Raw genomic sequence first — 17,972 nt, 5'->3', positions numbered from 1 at the left:
CCATGACCGAGTGGAGATGGAGTGCCTAGAAGGAGCTTGGGAGACCCTCAAAGGAAATGTGAGGTGCCGATTTCGGGGCACGATTCGATTCACGGCTACTTCATTGGTGCATCCAGGGGAACCCGCACGTACGCTTCAGCGCACTGTGGAGTGGATATTACCCACGCCTACACCATATCGTCTAGCGGAGTCAGTCCAAGTGATCGAGGTGACGCCATCTGAGGAAGACCCTGAGGAATACCCAGAGGAGCTACCCCCTGAGCCTGCTGTGGATGCTCTTGACTTTCTAGAGGGTGATGAGGACCCACCCCTTGAGGTGGATTCTCCCGAGGACGTCATGTCGGCATCTGAGGCAGACTCTACGGAGGATAGCGGCCTTGGAGAGATGGCGACTAGTGGAGGCTCTTCATCATAGTAGACAGCTCCTTAGACTAGTTTTATATACTTTTTGAGGGTGGGTGTATCTAGTACTGACTGTTAGGTTTACTCTTTTGTTTTTGTTTGGGTAGACCTATTGTATAGGAATTTGATGATTGTATACATGTGGCTGAGGCTACTACAGTGGATACTTTTGCTCGGGATGACACTATGTATTTTGCAAAACTCCCATATTTTGGATAGCTTTAAATGATGAATGTACTTATGTTTAATCTTGTTATTTGAAAAGAAAGCATTAGCAAACTTTATTTGCAAAAGAGTTTATCGACCGTATTTTATTCTATTATTTTCACATGACGACCTAAAGTAATGGCTGGTACACTCTTCTTTTTGAAACAGCAAGATATTTAGAGGTTATGAGTGATCAGAAAGAAATGACTCCGAATAGAGTTGTGAACTGGCCATTCAGGACTCTATAGTGATGATTTTCCTTCTGAACTTGATTATTGTGAAAAGTGAAAGAAACGAATAAGAAAAAGAAAAAAAAAATTTCCCACGGTTTTTGTTGTTTAAATTATTACTATTAAACCAGTCATTATTTTGGGGACGCCACACCACCTTCTGAACAAACTCCTCCAGGCTCATAACTACCCGCTACTAGACCACATCCTGCAAGCTCTGCATAATCAGGAGCTGGCCCTGGTGTAGGCTCTGGAGCATAGACATGAAAGGCTCTAAGCTTTGAGTGGAGGGACCTGGAAGAACTGGAGCTGCTGGTGGTGAAGGGAGAGTAGAAGTAGAGGGAGCAGAAGTAGGGGGAGCAGGGGCAGCTAAAGGAGATGGGGCCTCAGATCTTCTAGCCCTGGATTTTTGGGTCCCTGGAAAAGTGACTGAAAGGTCATCCAGGTTCCAGTAATTCTTCTTAATATAAGCCAAATTAATGGCTGGGCCGAGTGACTCATAAGTGAGAGAATCTGAGGTGACTCCTCGGGCCTTGCACAAGGCAATAATCATGGCTGGAAATCCAAGCCACGAAGAGTTGGACTGAGCAATGAGTGAAATCTGACCAGGAATAAGTGATCCTAAGTTCATGTTCATCTTCATTACAAGCCCATAGACTAACCTGGCCCTATCCAGATTAAGATCAGAAGTATGGGATGTCAGGGCCAAGTTAGAATAAGATAGAACACTCCAGGTTTGGGCCAGAGTGGAAAGATCTTTCCTCAAGAGCTTCCATGGCAGACCTTCGGCATTAAGTACAAATCCCCTCCTTGGGATACACAGCCGGGCTGCAAGCTCCTAAGGACTAGGCCTCAGTCTAGCAAACCTGGAGTAAGATGGCAAGCTCTCCCCTTGCTCCATGACCACTGGAGTCTCTAAAAAGGTGTTGAGGGAATCAATATCAAATTTTATCAGGTGCCCTCTAACCCTAACTTGCTTTGGTTCTTTGTCCTCAGGGACATATAGGTTTGCATAAAATTCTTTAACAATTGCCACATCAATGCTTCCCTCAGTCAAGTTGGTCAGTTTTTTATGCCAGTTTCTTCTAATTAATTCTCTTTTGAGATCATCAAACTCAGTGATATACAACTTGACATTTCTTTCGGGTAGAATGTTCCTAGCAAGCACATTATCTGAGTAACGGTCCCAGGCCTCCTGTGATATAAATCTTGATCTATCATAACTGACCTGAGACACTGAAGCTATGGCTTTTTCTCTTACGGGAAGACATCTGCAATGCAAAAGAATCAAAACACAAAATTAGATAGGAATTTATTCAAATTAAAAAGCAGAAAATAAAACTGAAAATCAAATTGGGTGATTAGCGCAAGTGACTCACTTAGCACGCCTTAGGAAAAACTACTCATGCGCTAAGCGCGATAGCCACACGCTTAGCGAGTGAACACAGATCTAATTTTTTCTACAAAATTGGCTTAGCGAGCAAGCTAGCTAAGCCCAATTCCACAAATTATCAAACAGATAAGGATTTGCGCTTAGCGCACAACAAAACATAAAAATTTCTAAGTGTCTAAGAACACATTACTCGGTTAGCGAGTTCATAAGCAATTGAACTTTCAACCAGAGAAGATGAACGAGCTTAGTGGGACAGGGCCGCACTTAGCGAGTTCATCTGGAAATCCAAATGTTCAATAGAAATGATGAACTCGCTTAGCGCAGCAAGGGGCTTAGTGCACTCATCGCGATTTCCAGAAAAAGAAGGGGCTTCTCACCCGTCCACTTAGGCCCCTATTAGGTCGTCTAACCCCAATCAAAACAAGCACATTGTATCCACAAGAAATCCCTAATTCTATTCTAATGAACAACTAACCTAACAGGACTAAGTATTAATAGAAATTCAACCTAACACTACTAAGTTAACTAGCCTAAAGTTTGAAATTTGGAAATAAAATGAACAAAGTTAAGAAGCTTACTTGTGCTATTGAATATGAGTGCAAAGAGGGAGCAAAAATGCAGGCAATGCAGGGAGATTGAAGTACTGTTGTTAGTCGGTTAATACGACTAACTTTTGTGTAAGAAACTATTATAAATTGTATACAACTCAGTACTCAGTATCCCAATTTTGTGTATTTAATGATCCTTCCATCTCGATTTCAGGTGAAATAGGCAAGATTGGTGAAGTGTAGAAATTGTCAACTCGCTAAGCTAATTCATCCGCTGAGTGAGCAACCCACTAAGCGCGACCACCATTGGTTGAGCATAGAGAAGAATTTGGAAGAAGGATGAGTTGTACAGACACGTTGAGTGAGTGTCAACTTGCTAAGCGCACCGCTTGCATCCTCCGCACTGAGTGAGAAGACTGGCGCTAAGCCAAAAGCCATTTATGTGCGCTAAGCGAGTCATCTCGCGCTAAGCACGCGACCACCAATAGGATTTCCTATTTAAAGCTGAAATCTCAAAATTGGAAGGGAGGTGAGCTTTTTAGAAAGTTAGCTTTTGGTATTGGTTGTGGAGAGACTGAGAGATAGCTGAGCTTGACGAGGAAGCCATCTTGTAGAACTTTGGATGAGATTTTGAGTGATTGTACATTGTTGTAAAATAAGCTTCCCTGCTATGGAGAGCTAAATCCTCAGTTGGTTCTTCCTATGGGGTACTTGATGTAAATACTTTCATATTTATCTAATGATGTTTTATGTGTTCACTGTGCTATCAGTATTTAATTCTAGTGGGCCTTTGCCTTGATCACGCAACTGCATGCTTAGTCAGGGTCACTCAACATTGGGAAATGGTTTGATCCTTAGAACCTGATAGGACGGGGCTAGCTTATCGTACATGCGCGAGACATCGGGGTACGGTAACTAAGTTTAGTCCAACAAGAGACATTTGAGGATGACGCTTGATTAGGATTAGGCTAAACATGCATGAGACATCGGGGTTTAGTAGTCCAGGAGACAACATAGAACACAGGAACATTGTTAGGTAGAGAGCATCCTTAATAACATCAGTCCACCCTGTAGGAAGACCAACAAGTTGTCTATCTATCTTTACACACTGTTACTCACCTCTACTTGCTTTTGAATAGTTTAGTTTACATACTTGTCCATACCACACACCAAACTTTTATCACAAGACACCTATTTATTGAACCACTGCTTTACCAAGTAAAACAAGTTCCTCGAGAGTTCAATACTCGGTATTCACTTACCATTTTATACTACTTGAGCGATTCGGTGCACTTGCCGGCTCTCGAACAAGTTTATGGCGCTGTTGCCGGGGAATTTCTTTCTATTTGGAAAGTTTAGTTCAGTTCTTTAAGTGTCTAATTGTTATTCTTTTATTACTTGTGAATATTTGTTTTTGTTTATATTTGTTTTCTTCTTGAATTGGATAACCACTGTTTCTGTCAGTGTTTTGTATGCATAGATCTCCTACAGGTAATCTAGTTCCTCTCGACTTGGAAATTGAAGCCACTTCAAGAAGGAACCGAGCCAAAAGGAGAAGGAAATTGGTGCAAGACAAGGCAGTAGCGTCCATTTTAGAGGAAGAAGCTCAATCCTCTGATTCTGTATCATCTTATTCATCTTCATCAAGGGAATCCACTACAGATTTACCAGAAGCCTCTGTCATGGCTGAAGAACATCAACACAGGGTTACCCTTGAAGATTACTCCAGTAGTTCTGTGCCACAATTCTTTACAAGTATTGCGCGACCAGAAGTCCAAGCACACAATATAAACTATCCTCATTCTTTGATTCATCTAATACAGGGGAACCTATTTCATGGATTACCAAACTAGGACCCCTACTCACACTTAGCAACATACATAGAGATTTGTAACACTGTCAAGATTGCAGGAGTACCGGATGATGCCATCAAACTCAACTTATTTTCATTTTTGTTGGTAGGAGAAGCTAAGAGGTGGCTCCATTCATTCAAAGGCAATAGTTTGAAGACATGGGAGGAAGTTGTTGAGAAATTTCTGAAGAAATACTTCCCCGAGTCAAAGACTGCAGAGGGGAAGGCTTCTATTTCATCATTCCACCAGTTCCCTGATGAGTCCTAGAGTGAGGCATTGGAGAGATTTCGTGGTTTGTTACGAAAGACTCACACTCATGGATTCTCTGAGCCAATTCAATTGAACATGTTTATAGATGGGCTGAGACCACAAACCAAGTAATTGTTAGATGCTTCAGCAGGAGGGAAGATAAAGCTAAAAACCCCTGAAGAGGCAACTGAATTGATTGAGAATATGTCTCCTAGTGATCATGCTATCCTGTGTGATAGAGTGCACCAACCCACCAAGAATATCTTATTGAAGTTATCATCACAAGATGCTTTATTGGCACAAAATAAGTTTCTCTCTAAGCAACTTGAAGTCTTAACAGAAACACTTAGTAAGTTGCCAACTAAACTGTCTACTGGTCAACCTTCACATTCTTTTGCTTTGCAGGTTACAGGTTGTACCATTTATGGTGGTGTTCATCTATCAGACCATTGCATTTCCATGGAAGAGCATAATCAGGAAGTTAATTACATGGGAAATCAGCAGAGGCAAGGGTACAACCAAGAAGGATTTTCAGGTTTCCAATGAGGTCCCTACAATCAGCAAGGGCAATGGAGATCACACCCTGGCAATCAATTCAATAAGGACCAGGGTGGACCTTCGAACATACCATCACAACAAGGGCCAAATCTTTATGAGAGGACTACCAAACTGGAGGAGACCCTGGCTCAGTTCATGCAAGTGACCATGTCCAATCACAAGAGCACTGAGTCAGCCTTGAAAAATCTTGAGATCTAGGTGGGCCAACTAGCTAAGCAGATAGCTGAGAAGTCATCCAGCAGCTTTGGAGCAAATACTGAGAAGAATCCCAAAGAAGAGTGCAAAGTTGTTATGACAAGAAGCAGGAAGCTTGTGGCGGCTGAGGATGAGGATATTGTTGCTTTAAAGGAACAAGTTGCGTTAAAGGACACTACTAATAAAAAGAATGATGAGATAAAACATAAGAGAAGTCAGTGGAGAGAAGAACAAATAATTGTCAATGAAAAATAAATAGAGGGAGAAAAATAAAAAGAAAAAGAAGGAAAAGAAAATTTTGAAAAAAATAAAGAGGAAAAAAGTAAGAGTTAAAAAGCAAGAGAAAAAAAGAAAAGAAACAGCTTCAGATGAGGGAAATGAAGTGCCATACCCTTTGATACCTTCCAAGAAAGATAAGGAACGCCACTTGGCGAGATTCCTAGACATTTTCAGGAAATTGGAGATAACAATGCCCTTTGGAGAAGCTCTACAACAAATGCCACTCTACTCCAAGTTTTTAAAAGACATGTTGACAAAGAAGCACAAGTACATTCACCAGGAAAATATAGTTGTGGAGGGTAATTGTAGTGCTGTGATCCAGAAAATCCTTCCACCAAAGCACAAAGACGCTGGGAGTGTGACCATTCCTTGCTCAATAGGTGAAGTTGTTCGGCTTCCGGAAAGTGCACTGGATCGCACAAGTAGTATAAAACGGTAAGAACCGAGTATCGAAATCTCGGGGAACTTGTGTTATTTGGTAAGCTATTTCAGCAAATTAGTGTCGGATGTGTAAAAATAAGTTTGAATATGAACAAGTATATAAACTGTCACTGCAAAAAGAAAAAAAATCACGCGAGAGAAATGATGTGTAAAAACAAGTAGAAACACGTTGGTCTTCCTAATAGGTGCCTGATGCTGAAAAGATATTCTCTATCTAACAATGCTCATGTGTTCTTATGGTGTCTCCTGAGATACTAAACCCCGATTCCTCATGATAGTTTAGCCAAATCCTAATCAAGCATCGTCCGCAGATTCCTCTTGTAGGACTAAGCTCAAACCAGGACCGCATTAAGACACACATACACAACTAACTTATCGTACCCCGATTCCTCGTGAAAGTACGACAACTTAACCATACACTATCAAGGACTTTAGAGTCAGACCAGTTTCCACTAATGAATGACCCTAACAAAGCATGCATCTACGTGATCAAGGTAAAGGAATACTGGAGTGAAAAATATATAGCATAGAGAACACACAAAACATCATTAAATAGATAGAAATATATTTACATTAGGTACCTACAGGGAAGATCCAACAGAGGATTTAGCTTTCCATACAAGGAAGCCTTCTTTACAACAAAGAGAAGAACAAGATGAAAGATTGCAAAAATAAAAGTGGTGAGGATGTCTCCTTCACCTCTAGGATCTCACAATCACTTATAAACTCATCACAACTCAAACGGCTCCTGCTTCAAGCTCTGGTCTCTGCAGATCTTCACACAACAAAATCTCTCAAAACTCTCTGGAACTTGGACCTTTCTCTCTCTAGAAACTCTAGACATGCAAAGATTTGAATCCCAGTCCAAACTCTCCCTCTAAAATCTGATTTCAGGATTAAATAGGTGGCTTTGTTCGTGCTCGTGCGCTTAGCGCAATTATGGACCGCTTAGCCCACATTAGTGAATTTTGGCTTAGCGCGTGCCTTTCTCGCTTAGTGGACGAACTGAAGTGGTGTGCTTAGTGAGATGAAGCGGTGCGCTTAGCGAACCTGTACATCTCATCTTCTTCCAGAGTCTTCCTCGCCCTTAGCCCATGAGTGGTGCGCTTAGCGGATGTTCACTAAGCCAACGGATTGGCTTAGCGAGAAGGTGAAAAACAACACTTTTCAAAGCTTGCCTAATTAACCTGAAATTGAGAGAAAATGATTATTAAACACACAAAATGGAAGTACTAAGTATTTATTACCTATACTTAACAAAAAATACTTATAACACTACAAATTAACTATAAATTGAAAGAGTTTGATACAATTTACACAAGTTTTATACACAAAAGTTAGTCGTATTCACCGACTAACAACTCCCCCAAATTTATAGTTTTGCTTGTCCTCAAGCAAAAAGAGAATAGTTCACTTGTCCTCAAGTGACAATAACATGCAGTGACTATGTACAAAGGTGTATGCAGCAAAAGTTATTGATTGCATGATAAGAGAATGGAGTAAAATGCCCTCATCACTTGTCTTTCACAAGGTATGCAATTATCCAAAGAGAAGAATAAAATGTAACCTGAATAATTAGATGGAGCTAATCATAAGACAGATATTAAAGAAAGTAGCTTAAACCACAGTTTGACGGCTACTGTTTCACTCAAGCACAAGTGTTTAAGCTATTCATTAATAACAACTAGCAAGAGGTCCAATCTTTGAATTTCATCTCATGTCATAAACTCAGAAATGTATAAACAGAATCAGGACTTTCTCAGGCTTGTAGTGAGGCTTGGCTACAAACATTCATTGGTTTTTTTTCTAGGATTCAAAGGTTTAAATTATAAGAGAGCACAAATCCTAGACTATCCCAATGGTCTTTTTAATACAATTGGCTTGCTCACTAGCTTTTCACTTTCATTTGCTTTTGACCTTGTTACATCAGCACACTTTTCTTCTTTCTTCTCTTTTTTTTTTAACATACAACTTATTTTTTGTGTGTGCTGATGCTTTACCTCTTTCTTTGCATTCTAACTGACTTTACTCCCCCAAATTTGGGGTGAATTTTGTCTTGAACCATATGCTCTCTGTGAATCTAAGAAAGGTATCAAGAGATAAAGTTCAGGGTTCAATTTATGACAAAATCACTCAGCTCAAAAAGGGTACAAAGGATATACTTATCATTCAAGGTAAGCTTTTTGGTCAAAAGGCTTGTGTATGTTCAATCATGGCCTTCATCATGTTCTTGTTTATACATTTCATTCTAAAATTCAAAGATTCATGCAAAGATTATTACTCACAGCTAGTCGTTCACTCAGAGAGTAAGGTCACACTCTCACCGGTTTTGATTCAACCTTTTCTTTCACAATCAATTTGTCTACTGACTAACAATTCTAATTGCAAGTTCACATTCTTGTTCTTTCTTTGTCTAACATACACACTTGCTCAAACTCATGAAAAGGAACACAAACTCCATCAAAATCATGCACTCAATTCAAAATAAAGACATACACCCATTTTTCACAAAAAGATAAAAGTGTTTTACTGCCATGTCATAAAAAACAAGTCAAACTGTTCAAAATGCTTCAGAATAAGCAAATCAACTATCTATAAATAAAACTAGACAGAGCTACACACAAAAATAAAATAACTAAACACTATTATGAACCTTTGGCCCACTGCTCCCAGCAACGGTGCCAAATTTGATCTTGGTCGTACCCGAATCAAATAAACATTAAAAATGCAGTATCTAGGAAGTGATCCTAGGTCGTCTCCCAACGAGCAATGGTCAACCAAACGTTCATAACAGATAGTAATAAAGCAGTAACGAATTTGGGGGTTTGTTTGTTTTGTAAATTAAACCGCAAACAAATTTTAATTAGAAAATAACATAATTAAAACATGTTGTTTCCCCTTGATTCACTAGCAAGTCTCTTATCCTAGGTTACGAGGATTTATCCCTAACCAGTTCAACCACTTAATCCAACCCTAAATTAAATTCCTAAGCAAAATTTAACATAAGGTTGTCATTATGTGATTAAGCACAAGCTTTCATAAGTGAAATCAGGTACAACCATTTCCCTAAGAGTCCTCTCACGAGGTGGAGGTTGAGCCATGTTCTCGGTATGGAAATTAGTAGTCGAATGCTCAAAATCAGAATGCTCAAAATGCACAGAATGACCAGGATGCACACTATGACTAACTAATCTATGAAAGGTTCTATCTAATTCAGGATAAAAGGGTTGTAAATCACCTGGATTGCCCCTAGTCATGCACTATATGCAACAAGTCATGTGTTTCTCAAATAAGCAGCAGGGGAGGATTAAAACTACAGCTATAGTCAAATGATATCCAAATGAGATGAAATTTTGTGAGCAACACCCTAAATTTTGCTCTTAACCTCTCTTCAAGCGCCTCAATCTTTCCTTTATCTTCCGCGAAGGGAACAGATTCTTTTACGGGTGCGGGTGAAGCCGGGACATGGCGAACTATGTTTGGTTGGGGTAGTTCATGGGGGGACGGATCTTTGAGGTGGAGCAGGGGGTCGAGATGGTTATCTCCTTCCTCATCGTCTTGCACGGGATAGTCGTCATAAGGTTGGAGTTGCCCCTCGAAGGTAGGGGCTTCGCTTAAATCTTCCAGGGCGGCACGGGGAGCGAAGTCCGGAGGCAAGCCATAGGGGTAAGCTTGCGGGCTATACCTCCGACCAAACACTGCCGTGTTTCTGTCTCGGCCCAGATTTAAGGCGGGCTGCAGCACCGGCTCCGCTTCCCTAACTGTACTGGAGGCGGTTGCCGTGGCTTTATCCTCTATAGTTTTCTAGATTTTTAACATGACCTCCGAGATGGAAGCCATTTGATCTTTTAAGGCCGATAGATCGGCCTTCATCTGTTCCTGCACGCCCTCTTCATTATCCATTTTTCTAGATCGAGTGTTATAGGGGTGCCTTTGTGCTTTCTTAGTTATGATGAAATTCCTAAAGAAATAAACAACGGTGGGTATGCAACCAAAACATGAATATGCAAATGAATGATCGGAGCACTTGGATCCACCCCAAGGTTTTTAGATAACGTGATGAGTTCAGAAATTCTCATTTTATAAAAAGAACAAAGCTTTCATCTAGCCAAGATTATACAAAGGTGTTACAAGAGAACCTAACGGTTTCTAATTATATGGGCCATCAAATCTATCATGTGTTGACAGTAATTGATTAGCCCATGAATCTCCTCGGGGGCCGTACACACTTCGGCCATGGCTTTTGCTTTGGCTAATAGACGCGAGAGGTCTTGACTTCCATTCAAGGTCAAGGCGAACCTATCCATCCACATAGTCACTTCTTGATGCAATGCATCAATCACCCTCCCTCTTGCTTCTTTTTTGGCATACACTTGTGCAAAATCCTCCGCTAGCTTTTGTTCATGGGTCACAGACTGGTTCAACTCTTCCTTGTATTTCCCTATGATAGCTAGCATGCTTTGCTCCATGGCTTCCAAGTGTTGGGCCAAACTCCTCTTGGACCTTGCGCAAGTAGCTAACTCTTCTTTTAAGATCATGCCATGCACCCGTGACCGGTCTCTTTCCTCTCTTCGGAGCTTGAGCTCATTTTTGCTACCCCACAATGCTTCTCGGAATTTCTCTCGGCCATGTTCCTCCTTGCGGGCCCTTTTGGTTTCTTGTTCAAGGGCTCTTGCAGTGGCCGCATTTTCCTCTTGTAACTCGGTGCACTCTTTCCGAATGTGTGTAGCGGCTGATTTGAACTTCTCCTTGGCGAGTCTTGCCTTCCCTAGCTCTAATTTTAGATCTTGGACTTCTTCATCTTCCTCCGGAACTTCGAAGTTCTCCTTATCGATAACTTTCAACTTGGAGAGCCAATCTAACCCTTGTGTGTGAATTCTTAGCCATCCATGATAACCTCCGATGACGCCATTACGGATGCCCCTAAGCTCCTTGTCTTTCCTCAACGGACTCCTCCACGCCTTGTGGATTCTTTGTATAACCTTGAGACCTTGCGCGCCTAAATCTTTCACAAGGAAAGGTGAGAGACTCCCTTCTGCTGGCGCTCCCCTCATGGGGTACCCTAGCTGTCTTATGGCGAGTGCGGGATTATAATTAATACAACCCCTAGTCCCTATCAATGGAACATTAGGGTAGTCCCCACACGAGAAAAGAACTCCCTCCTTGCCTTCCTTCCATCGAGGAAACCAAGTGATTGTGCTGCCTCCTATCCCAGCCAAATGTTGGTCCCAATCGACTCTTCCTTTTTCGGCGCATGAGCGATAACTTTGAAGTGGACACGGGTGTCTTGTGTCTTGTTGGAATAGGTGTGAAACCAACCACACACAGAGAGCGGGTAAACAACAGACAATCCGTGCACTGTTTTTCTCACACCTCCGGTCAAAGGTGTCAAATAAATCTGCCAAGATAGCCACCACTGGACTCTCCTTGCTATGGTGATATGTGAGGAAAGCATCAATGGCGGCTAAGTCCACCAAACCGTCCACGTTCGGAAAGAGGACAACCCCAAAAATCAACAAAGCTAATATATCCGCAAACGGGCCCCACTTCTCTTGGCTCGCCATATCCCTTGCTTTGCCTTCCAAGTATTTCCGTGGCAGGCCTACTACGCCGTTGCGAGTTTGCTTCATGCAATCCAACTCTTTTGTCGAATCCCCGACCACAGCTGCAATCTTGCTCAAGGAGGGAAGAAACCCGGAGAAAAGATACGGTCTTCTTCCTCCAAGAGGGCATCCTAGTATTTCCTCAAACTCTTCAATAGTTGGTACCATTTGGAAGTCCCCAAACGTGAAGCACCTCAACGGCTGGTCATAGTATTGGGCAAGGGATACGACAGCTTCTGTAAATACCTCTGCTGCGGTTAAATCTAGAATCTTCCCGTAAACTTTGCGGAAAGCTTTCCTTTGGAGAGGTCCCATCAATCGTCCCAATTCCTTGAGGCTGGTGACATCTAGACTTTTAACCTTGACTTGATAAAACCTTTTGCCGTTTTGATTTGTCCCCATCATTTACCTAAAAAAAGGGTGGATCAAGACTCCGACATGAATGATGCAATGCGTATGCATGAAACGGAAAGAAAACAAAACAAAAGGGGTAACTCACACATACGAGACTGCAAAGATCCAATTTTAATGCTACGTTTTGGGCATGATGACGCCTCAACGTAGTATTAAAAAGTTACGTATTACTCTAAAGAAACCAAATATCACTAGCAAAACTATAAACTAGTGCTATTCACCAAAAATGCATGAGAACAAAATGGCGCGGAGCGTGTTTGCTCTTTGCCGCTATTTGGGAACCTATAGGACAGCATCTAGGGGTCTCTAATAACTACCCTCAACAATTCATAACTCACATGGCTGTTTTCTAGAGGTATCATCACTCAAGATAATAATATTGTGGCGGTATGGAATACCAGCGACAACACATTATAAAGAGAGAAAGCTCTAGACGAGGTTTCACTATTATCAAGCAAGTCGGAGACCTAGCATGATGATAGATTCACCTCCACTCCTTAAATTCCCATGAACCCGGGTGTAGGGCCCCTTTTTTACTCAAACCCGTGGGTGCTTAGAATGCAGTGTAAAGAATGCGAAATAGACAACAGTTATTTACATTTTACATAGTTCAACAAATGCGCACACAAAGTTTCACAAATATACAATTCCTTAAAATAGGCCTAACTCACAAAAAGATCCCCAGTGGAGTCGCCAACTGTTGCAACGTGCCCTTTCGCGGGCGAGCAAAGGCGAGGCTCACGGGTGCGCTTTCTAAAGGAGGAAAGATGCGCGGAGTCACCACCAACGTTTATTTGTGGAAAACGTCGGAAAAAGCGAAGGAAACCGGTCAAAATGAAAATTCTAAGTTCGGGAGTTGTATTTACGTTTGAGGAAGGTATCAACACCTCTCACGTTTGTCTCAAAGGACAACAGCCTCATTTTTTAGAATTGTGGAAATTATGTTACCTTTACTTTTACTTCTTTTTATTTTTTGAGGTCGACAAAAGCGGGGCTCTTGCTCCTACGTACCCTCCATCGAAGAGGAAATCAGACCTACGTAGTTCTTTTTTAAGAGTGAATCAAGCGATTCTTTTTACTTGAAAGGTGATCATTTTAAGGCGTTGGACCTTAAAAATGATCCATTTACTTGATAAGGAAAATTGAAATGATAAACTTTCAAACCCTTTTTAGTGACTTTTTTGTGGACGAGCTTGACTAGGCGAGTTGATTTTAGCCTTAGTTTCACTTTAGTTATTAGTCAATTCGATTAAGAATGAAAAATCCCAAAGAGAAAACGTCCGATTGATTTTCGCTTCATTTTACTAAAAGACATTTTTTTTATTATTATATTATTATTTTACCTCTTTTTTTATTTCCAACGTAGTTACGGCACGACCGAACGGTCGGAATTCATTTTAACAGAAATTAACGGATGATACAATTTAAATGATCGGTGGAAATTTATTTTATTTTTAGATTAGGCGAGGAACGACTTAAATAAATGACTGAAGCACGCCAAAAGGGGGTACGGAAAGTAAATGAAAACGAGAATAAAAATACATGAAACAAAATGTGGACCACCACGGGTACATAGAATGAATTGAAAAGCTCGGTTTGAGGTACTTACCGGTTGAAGACTGAAGAAAACGAAGAACGAACGATGAATGTCGAAGAAGCAAGGTTGCTTCCTCCAGAAGCAACCGCCTTCTGGAGGAAGAAACTGGAAGGCCCAAGTGGGCTTGATTGCTATTTGTACCCCCTTTTTACTAAATGCACCCACCTTTACTTTTTTTGGTAATTCTTTTTTTGTAACGTTACGAAACTTTACGAATTTCGTAACGATACTTATTTTCCTTCCGCAAGGTTACGAATCCTTACGGATTATGTATTTACTTTTTTTTAGCTTTCGAAGAAGTTACGGAAACTCACGGATTGTGCAAAAACACCTCCTTTAGATTTCCGTCACATTACGGAATTTCACGGATCGCGTAAGCCTGCTTCCTTTTGATTTCCGACACGTCTCGGGACTTCACATATTGTGCAACAAATTACGCCAAGTATCCCAAAGCGGCCAATGAAAGGTTGCATGTCATCAAGTAATAATCCCCGGACGAAATTAGGGTATGACATAATGTTTATTTGATTCGGGTACGACCTCGATCAAATTTGGCATCGTTGTCGGGGAGCAGTGTCCAAAGGTTCATAATAGCTAGTGATTCGTGTTTTATGTTTAGTTGTTTTATGCTTTCGTGTTGTGTTAGTGTTGTGTTAGTATTGTATTAGTGTTGTTTAGTGTCTTGTTATTTTGTTTAGTGTGGTGTTTTGTTTTAGTTTTTCTGTTCAGTGCTTCCCCTGTTTCAGTTTTTGTGTTTTGTTGTGAATAGTGCTTTGCAATGGATTTAGCAACCACTTTTGCTGACCTGGAAAACAGAGTAGTAGTACAATTCCATTAGCGACTGAATTAGTGACTATTGTTGACAATTTATTTGGCGATTTTTGTTTTGATAGTTAGGGTTGTTATTTTTGGCTGAATTTTGGTGTGGTAGGTTCTTTTGACTCATATTTTGTGTGAAAAATACCAAGAACACTTGGTGTGGCCAGATTTGAGAGATTCAAAAAAATTTGAGAACTTGTGTTTAGCAAAACTTCAAACGGCCATAACTTTTGCTCCGGGTATCAGAATGAATATTATTATATATGTATTTGGGGTAGGAAAAAAATTCCCATATTATGGCAGCCTGCCAAAGGCTGGTTTAAGTCTCTAGCTAGCCAAAATCGCCTGTTTACTAGTTCTTTTTATTTTTCAAGTTTTATAGTTTTATTTTTCTAAACTTTCCTTAGGTAGTTTTCATAGTTAGACTTTGAATTTTTGCCTGAAAATTTTTGTGCCATCTTTTCATGATTTTAGGGTGTTTCTCACAAAATTTTAAGTCATTTGGATATCATTTGAGGGTAGTTGTAGTTCAAACCTACACTGTTACTTGCATAAGAAGGCAACTAGTTGTGCATGCTGAATATAGTGTATGACTAGAGGCAATCCATCTGACTTACAACCCTTTGATCATGAGATAGATAGGAAATTTCATAGATTAGTTAGGCATCTTGTGATAGACAGGACATTTCATGAAACTTCTGGTGTGAGCATCTTGATTTTGAGCATTATAATTTTGAACATTCTGATTTTGAACATTCTGAGAACATGGCACAACCTCCACCCTGTGAGAGGACTCTAAGGGAAATGGCTACACCTGATTTCACCTACGAAAGCTTGTGCATCCAATACCCTGATGAGGATGTCCCATATGTTCTTAAAACTGGACTGATCCATTTACTTCCAAAGTTTCATGGCCTTGCAGGTGAAGACCCGCACAAACATCTGAAAGAATTCCATATTGTCTGCTCCACCATGAAACCCCCAGATGTCCAGGAGGATCACATATTTCTGAAGGCTTTTCCTCATTCTTTAGAGGGAGTGGCAAAGGACTGGCTATATTACCTTGCTCCACGGTCCATCACGAGCTGGGATGACCTCAAGAGAGTATTCTTAGAAAAAATTTTCCCTGCTTCTAGGACCACGACCATCAGAAAGGATATTTAAGGCATTAGACAACTCAGTGGAGAGAGCTTATATGAATACTGGGAGAGATTTAAGAAACTATGTGGCAGTTTCCCTCACCACTAGATTTCTAAGCAGCTTTTTCTCCAATATTTTTATGAAGGACTCAGTAACATGGAGAGAAGTATGATAGATGCTGCCAGTGGTGGAGCCCTTGGAGACATGACCCCTGCTAAAGCCAGAAATTTAATTGAGAAGATGGCTTCCAAATCCTAGCAATTTAGTGCCAGAAATGATGCTATTGTCATTAGAGGAGTGCATGAAGTAGCCACAAATTCATCTTCATCAGGTGAGATTAAGAAGCTTGAAGGTAAACTAGATGCCTTGGTTAACCTGGTAACCGAACTGGCCATGAATAAAAAATCTGCACCTGTCACCAGACTCTGTGGTTTATGCTCCTCTGCCGACCACCACACAGACCTTTGCCCTTCTGTGCAACAATCTGAAGCAATTGAACAACCTGAAGCTATTGTTGCAAACATCTACAATAGACCTCCTCAACCTCAGCAGCAAAATCAGCCACAACAGAATAATTATGAACTCTCCAGCAACAGGTACAATCCCGGGTGGAGGAATCATCCCAACCTTAGATGGTCAAATCCTTCACAATAGCAGCAACAACAACAACAACCTTATTTTCAGAATGCTGCTGGCCCAAGCCAACCATACATTCCTCCACCAATCTAACAACAACAACAGCAACAGCCCCAGAAACAACAAACAATTGAGGCCCCTCCGCAACCTTCCCATGAAGAACTTGCGAGGCAAATGACTATGCAAAACATGCAGTTTCAACAAGAGACCAGAGCCTCAATTCAAAGCTTAACTAATCAGATGGGACAATTGGCTACACAGTTAAATCAACAACAGTCCCAGAATTCTAACAGATTACCTTCTCAATCTGTCTAGAATCTCAAAAATGTGAGTGCCATTACATTGAGGTCGGGAAAGCAGTGTCAAGGACCTCAACCAGTAGCATCTTCCTCATCCGCAAATGAACCTGCCCAACCTCACTCTACTCCAGAAAAAGATGATGACAAAAATTTAAAGAGTAAGTTACCTAACAATTTCTATGCAGGTGAATCTTCCACTAGTAATTCTGATTTACAGAAGCAGCATATCCCTCTTCCATTCCCTCCAAGAGAAATTTCCAACAAAAAAAATGGAAGAGGCAGAGAAGGAGATATTGGAAACATTTAGAAAAGTAGAGGTAAACATACCTCTGCTGGATGCAATAAAGCAAATTCCAAGATATGCTAAATTCTTGAAGGAACTGTGCACTAATAAGCGGAAGCTTAAAGGAAGTGAAAGAATTAGTATGGGCAGAAATGTCTTCGCATTGATCGGTAAATCTGTTCCCCAAATCCCTGAAAAATGTAAAGATCCAGGTACATTCTCCATACCTTGTATTATAGGGAACAGTAAGTTTGACAATGCCATGCTTGATTTAGGAGCTTCTGTTAGTGTTATGCCTTTGTCTATTTTTAATTCTCTATCTCTTGGTCCTTTGCAGTCAACTGATATGGTGATTCATTTAGCTAATAGAAGTGTTGCATATACTGTGGGTTTCATAGAGGATGTCTTAGTTAGAGTTGGTGAACTGATTTTCCCTGTTGATTTTTATATTTTGAATATGGAGGAAGGATTTTCTCAAGGATCAGTTCCCATCATTCTAGGCAGACCTTTTATGAAAACTGCTAGAACTAAGATAGATGTTTATGCAGGCACACTATCTATGGAGTTTGGTGATATAACTGTTCATTTTAATATTCTTGATGCTATGAAACACCCATCTGAAGATCTATCTGTATTTCGTGCTGAAATAATTGACCATATTATTGATGAATACATGATTGATCTTCATTCTAATCTGCATGTCTATCACTCTTCATGCATTGAATCTGAATTTGTACTTGATCATATGTCTGAATTTGATATTGAGAGTGAATCTGAAATTGATATTGATTACATGTCTGGTGATGTTTTACCTCTTGAGATTGAT

General features: G+C 40.6%; 1 non-coding gene across 1 annotated transcript; it reads right to left on the bottom strand.

Annotated features, from left to right (window-relative positions):
* Positions 1 to 15,931: 15,931 nt before the first annotated feature.
* On the bottom strand, positions 15,932 to 16,038 carry LOC114401056. The gene has a single exon (XR_003664172.1). It is a non-coding gene; the product is annotated as a small nucleolar RNA R71 (small nucleolar RNA).
* Positions 16,039 to 17,972: the final 1,934 nt, after the last annotated feature.

This window comes from Glycine soja, chromosome 19, assembly GCF_004193775.1.
Source record: "Glycine soja cultivar W05 chromosome 19, ASM419377v2, whole genome shotgun sequence".
Taxonomy (NCBI): Eukaryota; Viridiplantae; Streptophyta; class Magnoliopsida; order Fabales; family Fabaceae; genus Glycine; species Glycine soja.
This window is presented reverse-complemented; position numbering and strand designations above follow the sequence as displayed.